Raw genomic sequence first — 8,044 nt, forward strand, 5'->3', positions numbered from 1 at the left:
GTAACTAGAGCTGAGTATGTACCCCATATGCAGAGCTACGTTCAAAGACAACAAGAGTTATGAGCAGTACTGTAGCAATTACTCTAAAAAAAAAAGTGAGACAATATACAAGGAAGTCCTCTGTTTAGGATATTGAGTAGCCAGGTCTATTCATGAGCCCCATGTTCAGCCCTGAGTAAAAGATATCTCTAGATAAGATTATATTACAAATATTGCTACAACAACTCTGATTTGTGCATGGTTTGAGTAATTGGGTGTCATCATTACAATTGATAGGCATTCACATGAAAAATAAATGTTACAGTGAGGAGGTTAAATACTCTCAAGTTTTCATTCTTAAAGACAACACAGTTTGAGTATGAGAGATTTATACTACCCCATATATGAATAAAATTGTGCTACTACTTAATTACATGCAATCTCTTGGTAATGTTGTAGCATCTCTGGAATTCAATCAAAGTAACACACACACACTGTGGACAGAAGGAAGCTTAAGTCTAGAACTGATTTACTATGATCATTTTTCATGATTAGGATTGTGATCTGAAGGTGGAAGAATCCTTCCAAATTTGATAAAAGAGCTAAGTTGTATGTTGTATGATTGTGTGCGTGAAGTGTTAGTATGTTGTCATTACTTGAGGACAAGTAACGATTTAAGTTTGGGGGTGTGATAACTCTATGGAATGAGAGTTATTACAGCAATTCTAGACTTAAATCAAGATCACTTAGAGAGTAAATGAGGTGTTTTTATTATATTTTGGTTATATTTTACATAAACATCCATTTTAGTTGAGTCTTAATAAGTTTTGCTTGAATTAAAGTAATTTGTGCTCAATACATATGCATAATTGTAGGTTATAATTCATAAAGGGATGTTGAGATATTAGACTAGCAAGAGGAGGAAAGAATATGGCCGCAAAAGAAGTGAAGCATAACCGGGAACAGTGCAGTGTTATAGTCCTTGTTAGAGCAATCATTGTTGTAGCAGTCCTAGAGCATTGAGAGAGAAAACCTAGCGCGAGTCAGTTGCAGAATTGCGATCTGCAGTTTCCTAATTTAACTCACGCACGCCCGAGGCTTTTTTTTACCCTAGTTTTTAGTTATAAAAGGAGGCGCGCACCACATAAAACGGCGGCAATTAATTAACATTGGAAAGATCGAGAGGAAGAGAAGAAAATAATCCGCATTCAAGGGAACCAATTCTGCACAGTGAAGAACTTAGCAGAGTTATTTGGATTCAATCTTCATCGTTCTCTACTTATTCTTTTCCTTACTCATTGATTGAGCCAATGTATTTCATGACCAATATTTTGATGATTTTTTTCTCTTTCAAAATATGAACTAAATTTGCTTGTAGTTGAGTGACAAACAATCTAAGGGGTTCTTGACTGTTCTTATGAGTTGCTATGTCATTGTTGTAGCATTTTACTCTAGTAGATATTATTGTAACTGTTATTTCGGTTGACCACCCATTTAATAGTTCAAGTTAAGATAGAGCCGCAAAAAGACATGTCTTAGCGGATATTATTAAAGTAATACTTGATCTTAACTTAAGTTTCCTGGATTAAGTTTATCTTGAATCCCATAAGGGCTATACTTGAAGTTAAGATTTGCGAAAAACTAGACATAGGTACTCACCTTGTAGGGTGGAGAGAATAAAGGTTCATAAGGTCATGCCGTAGGTAGAATAGCAACTGGTCATTCCTAATACACTTAAAGGTGTGAGAGTTCCAACACGTGACAACTGAGGATGCAGACTAATTCTGCCCAATGCTGTAGCAATTGCTGTAACAACTGGTGTTAACTTGATGAAAAGCAGTCAGCCCATAAAGAGAGTTTGATCATTCAACTACCATATTCTCAATTGATTCTTAGACGTATTGAATTTAATTTATTTCATTACTGCATTGTTTTATTTTATTCTCTCACAATTATCAATTTCAATAGAACCTACTTTACATTTGTTAATTTTGGACTTAAGGTAGATTGTACTATTGTGATTGCTGTAGCATTTCTAGTGACATCAATTCCTGTGGAGACGATCTTGAATATTCATCACTTTATTACTTGTTGTGTACACTTGCACATTGGCATCAATAGCATTTGATTATAAAACAACCAACAGTTGCATAACTTGCATTTCAATGGCTTCAATCAAATTCAAAAAAAGAGAGATAACTACTATTATCATTAAGCAATCCTCTGCAATCTGAGCATAAAATTTGTGTATTTATTTCATTAATTCACACATTGAGCTTTCATTTGTAATCAAACACATTGTGTGAGTGTAAAATCAAGTTGAGTGATTGTAAGTGTTGGGACACACTTGGGTTAAGATATTGGGGATAATCTCTTGTTTTAGAGGTCTATTGACACCTTAGAAGTCAATTGTAAGTGTTGTTAAAGCCTTGGAAGCTCGCTTGGTGAAATCCTCAAGCCTAGTGAGCTTGGAGGCATGGAGATAGGCACGGTTGGCCGAACCATGTAAAAATCGCATGTTTGCTCTCTCTTACCCTATCTTTTTATTTTTCATTGTACATTATTTTGCTTATTTCAAATTTGGTTGATTTGTTTATATTGTATTAAGTTTTAGTTGCTTAATTTTTTAGAAACCCAATTCACCCCCTTATTGGATTGCCTAATTAGTATTTCATTTGGTATCAGAGCAAGGTGCTCTTATTTAGACTTAACCGTCTTGAGTTAAAGATCAATGGTAACGCAAAATGATTTTATGTTTAGGGAAGGACAGTCCACCACTAGACCACCATATTTTGATAAAAACAATTACCCGTACTGGAAAACTAGGATGAGAATTTACTTACAAGCTTTAGAGTATGAGATTTAGGAAATCATTGATGATGATCCTTTCATGCCGACTACTAAAAATGAAGAAGGGGAAGAAAGAGGAAAAGCTTCTCTAAATTCTAAAGCTATGAATGCCTTATTTTATGCCTTAAATAAGAAAGAGTTCCATAGAGTTTCCAGTTGTGAAAATGCTCATGAAATTTAGAATAAACTTGAAGTTGTCTATGAGGGTACAAACCAAGTGAAAGAGTCTAAAATCAGTAGGTATACTAGACAATACGAGTTGTTCTAACTAGAACAAAATGAGAGTGTTCATTCCATGTACACTAGATTTACCGATATAGTAAACACATTAGGAGCATTTGGTAAGACCTTTTCAAATAGCGAAAAAGTAAAGAAAATCATTAGGTCAATACCAAAGGAATGGAGACCTAAGAGAATGGCCATTGAGAAAGCCAAAGATTTAAATACTTTACTTATTGATGATTTAATAAGTCTCCTTATGAGATTTGGAAAGATAGAAAACCCCACATTGGTTATTTCAAAGTTTTTGGATGCAAATATTTTCTTTTGAACACGAAAGATAATCTTGGTAAATTTGATCCTAAATCTGATGTTGGTATTTTTTTTTGTTATTCAAACACAAGCAAAGCTTATATAGTGTATAATAAAAGAATTTTGGTTGTGGAAGAATCTATGCATGTTACATTTGATAAGTCTAACATTTCCTCTACGGAGAAAGTAGTTGTTAATGATGATGCAGATAAAGAGTCACAAGAAGAATTATCCAAAGGTAAACAAGAGAATGGACCGCATGAAAATCAAGAAGATAGACAAAAAGAAGAAACAAATATGGAGCAACAAGAAGCTATTCCTAAACACTCCCCAAGGAGTAGAGGTATGTCTCTTCTCACCCCAAAGAACAAATTTTAAGTGACCTTCAAGAGGTGTAACTACTAGGTCAACATTTAGAAATACATGTCAACATATTGTATTCATATCTCAAATTAAACCAAAATCCTTTTTTGAATGCGGAAAACGATAAATCTTTGATTATGGTAATGTAAGAGGAGTTAAACCGATTTGAGAGAAACAATGTGTGAAAATTAGTTCTTGAACCTAAACATCAATCCATCATTGGCACTAAATAGGCATTTAGAAATAAAATGAATGAATCTGATGTGGTTGTAAGGAATAAAGCTAGATTAGTGGCTCAAGGTTACAACCAAGAAAAAGGAATTGATTTTGATGAAACTTTTGCACCAGTAGCTAGATTGGAATATATTAGGATGCTATTAGCATTTGCATGTCATAAAGATTTCATTTTCTATTAAATGGATGTCAAAAGTGCTTTCTTAAATGGTTGTATTATGGAAGAAGTGTATGTGAAATAATCCCCTAGCTTTGAAAATAAAAATTTCCAAATCATATTTATACGTTGTCAAAAGTATTGTATGAATTGAAACAAATACTTAGAGCATGATATGATAGGCTTAAAAATTTCTTCTTAGATAACAGTTTTTTGATAGGAAAAGCGGATACTGCTCTCTTTGTTAAGTATAAGAATCAAGTTATACTTTTTAAAATTTATGTTGATGATATTATCTTTGGTTCTACTAATGAGTCTTTGTGCAAGGAATTTTCATCTTGTATAAGTAAGGAATTTGAGATGAGCACGATGGGAGAATTGAAGTATTTCCTTGGACTTTAAAATCAAATAAAACAATGAGAGAGTCTTCATCAACCAAGCTAAATATGTCAAAGGTTTACTCAAGAGATTTGGCGTTGATGACTCAAAGACCAAGAGCACTATAATGAACACAACAACCAAGCTTGACAAAGATGAAAAAGGTAAAGTGGTTGATATTAAAATGTATTGAGGTATGATTGACTCTTTACTATACTTAACCGCAAGTAGACCTGATATCATGTTTAGTGTATGTTTGTGTCCAAGATTTCAATCATGTCCCAAGGAATCTCATTTGGTTGTTGTCAAAAGGAATTTTTGTTATTTGAATGGAACCATAGATCTTGGCCTTTAGTATTGATAACTCTATGAAATGAGAGTTATCATGATACTTTTAGGCTTAAATCAAGATTACTTAGAGAGTGATTGAGGTGTTTTAGTACATTTTAATGATAGTTTACATTAGCATCCATTTTAGCTTAAGTTTAATAAAGTTTGTATGATTTCGAATAATTGTGTGCTTAAAACATATGCATCATTGTAGGTAACTGGAAGTTAAATTTTTCATGGGAAGCATATTGTAGCAATGGGCTCACAAAAAGGACAAAAGAATATGGCTATAGAAGAATTGAAACAAATCTGGAACAGTGTAGTTGCTGTAGCCGTTGATGTAGCATCTGTTACTATAGCAATCCTAAAAGAATGACAGAGACAATTTCGCGTGAGAGACTTAGAAATGTGCAATCTGAAGTTTCCTAATCTGGAAGATATGCGCCCCTAGACTTTCGTTTACCCTAATTTTCACCTAAAAAATAAGCACACACGCAAAGGAGAATGGAGGCCATGAATCCAAGATTGAACATCGAAAAGAAACAAAGGAAAAACAGATTTCAAGAGCAAGAATCAAGGCTGCACCAGTGGAGAATTTGCGGGAATCAATTGGAATTCAGTCTTTCTTATTCTTCTCTTGTTTTCTTGTTTATTCTTTGATCAACTGAAATATTGTTTTTTACTTTTCTTTCACAAACTATGAACTAAGTTTACTTGTGGTTGAGTGATAAACAATCTTAATGGGTTCTTGACTGAATTTATATGTTGCTGCATGTTTACTATAGCATTTTACTTTGGTAAAGCTTATTTCTATTCATTATTTTGGCTGACCACCCATTTAATGATATAAGATAAGGAAGAGCCAGCAAAGGGCCTATCTTAGTGGAACATATCAGAGCAATACTAGGTTTTACATTGGGTTGCCTAGATTGAGTTTAACTTGACTCCAAAAGGGTCATGCTTAATCTAAAATTAGTGATGAACTAGACATAAGGATTCACCTTATAGGGTTAAAATAATCTAAGCGTGTAATTATATATCTTATGTTGGCATAACAATTGGTCACTGTTAGGTTGTATATAGATATAAGACATCCAACATGCTACAGTTGAGGATACATAGGGATTCTGCCTATTACTGTAGCAGATGTTGTAGCAACTAAACGTTGAATTAGAAGAAATATTCAAAACCATTAAGAGAGTTTAATCACTCAACTAGTTTATTCTTATTGATTTCATCCTTGTGTATGACGTGAAAGTTTACTTTCTACATATTCATTTATTGCATTTTATTGCATAGTTTATTAGTTTAATTGTTAATTTATTTTCATTTAAGGCAACTTGTGCTGTTAAGATTGCTGTAACAATTTCAGTAACATCAATCCTTGTGGAGACGATCTTGAATACTTATCATTATATTACTTGTTGTATACACTTGAATATTAACATCATAGCAATTGAATTTACACCAACAAGTTTTTGGCGCCGTTGTCGGGGATTGATTGTTTATTGAAATTTGTGAATTTACTTTTAACAATGATAAACATTGATTTTTTTTAATTAGTTCATTTTGCTGACAGGAACTTCTTGCATGCGCAAGTACAAACCTATTGAGTTTAAATTTGATCTAAAGATTGAAAGAACTGCAAGGAGATTAAGAAGAGAGCACAAAAATTCAAAAGCTGCTATAGCAATGGATGAGTTAAAAGATATGGAAAACTTGAACCCACTTGGAGAAATACAACCAGTCAATGGTCGAGAAGATCAGAATGAACAAAATGATCAAGGACAACCAGGGAACAACATCATATGCATGGCAGACGATAGAGATAGAGCCATTAGAGACTATACCATGTTGACTCCTCAAGTTATGCATTCGGGAATTGTTAGACTTGAAGTGCAAGCTGCTAATTTTGAACTCAAACCAGTGATATTTCAGATGTTGCAGACATTTGGGCAATTTAATGGGTTGCTTTCAGAAGATCCTCATCTTCACCTCAAACTGTTCTTGGAGGTAAATGATGCCTTTAAAATTGCTGGAGCATCACATGATGCATTAAGACTCATAATTTTCCCGTATTCCTTGAGAGATCGGGCATGAGCATGGTTGAACTCTTTACCACCAAAATCCATCACAATGTGGAAGGATTTGGCTAAAAAATTCTTGATGAAGTACTTTCCACCAACCAAGAATGCGAAATTGAGGAATGAAATAACATCTTTCCATCAACTTGAAGACGAAAGTTTGTATAATGTATGGGAAATATTTAAAGACTTACTCAGAAGATATCTTCATCATGATATTCCTTATTGCATACAAATGGAAACTTTCTACAATGGGCTATATCCAAGCACTAGATTGATGGTGGATGCTTCAGCAAACAGAGCCTTATTGTCTAAATCCTACAATGAAGCTCATGAAATTTTGGAAAGAATTGCTAACAACAATTATCAATGGGTGTTGTGCAAATTTTAATGAACTCGCAAGTGCACGAATCTATTGTAGAATAGATCAATGGTGACGAGTGTTGATCCCACGAGGAGGTGGATTTTAATTATGTGTAGAATTAATTTTCTAAGTGGGTGGTTGGATTTGTGGTGAAAGTAACTTAGATTATCCTAAAATTTGAATAAAAATGGCGGGAATAAATTGAAGAGAAAACTATTAAAATGAATTGCTTGCGTATTTGGATCTGCATCAACATGCACCATGGGCTAAATATTCCTTATTAATGTCAATTAAATCATGAGGGGGGTTTTCCACTCCTCATGAACCACACTCTAATCAATATGGTGCTAAGGGGTTATTGTGCCAAATAATAATAATCTTGTACTAGGGAGCCAGTTAAACCAGTGCCATATCTAGACAAGATTATTACTATTTGTAGAGGAAAAGTCAAAACATCCATAAAAATTAGAGGGGAAGAGAAAGTAAATTTACCAAATAAAGCCCATGGCACATGTTGAGACTTCACCTTCAACCCAAGCTTGAAAGAAAATTAGCTACTAATAATTAAACTAGGGGTAAAATAAAAATTTATTAAATACGTAGAAATACAGATGGAGAAGGAATTACAGAAAATTGAACTCAAAATGAATTCAGGGATGCCAATTAGGGGGGGGAGCCCCCTTTTATAGATACACTGAGTAAATCATGGCCATCGGATAAAAACATTTTGACGCTTAGGCCTTCCCCCACGTCATCGGTCATAGTACGCGGTTT

General features: G+C 33.8%; 1 non-coding gene across 1 annotated transcript; it reads right to left on the bottom strand.

Moving 5' to 3' along the window:
* Window positions 1-7,018: 7,018 nt before the first annotated feature.
* On the bottom strand, window positions 7,019-7,125 carry LOC112096642. Its single transcript, XR_002904539.1, has one exon. It is a non-coding gene; the product is annotated as a small nucleolar RNA R71 (small nucleolar RNA).
* Window positions 7,126-8,044: the final 919 nt, after the last annotated feature.

This window comes from Citrus clementina, unplaced genomic scaffold, assembly GCF_000493195.1.
Source record: "Citrus clementina cultivar Clemenules unplaced genomic scaffold, Citrus_clementina_v1.0 scaffold_8, whole genome shotgun sequence".
Taxonomy (NCBI): domain Eukaryota; kingdom Viridiplantae; phylum Streptophyta; class Magnoliopsida; order Sapindales; family Rutaceae; genus Citrus; species Citrus x clementina.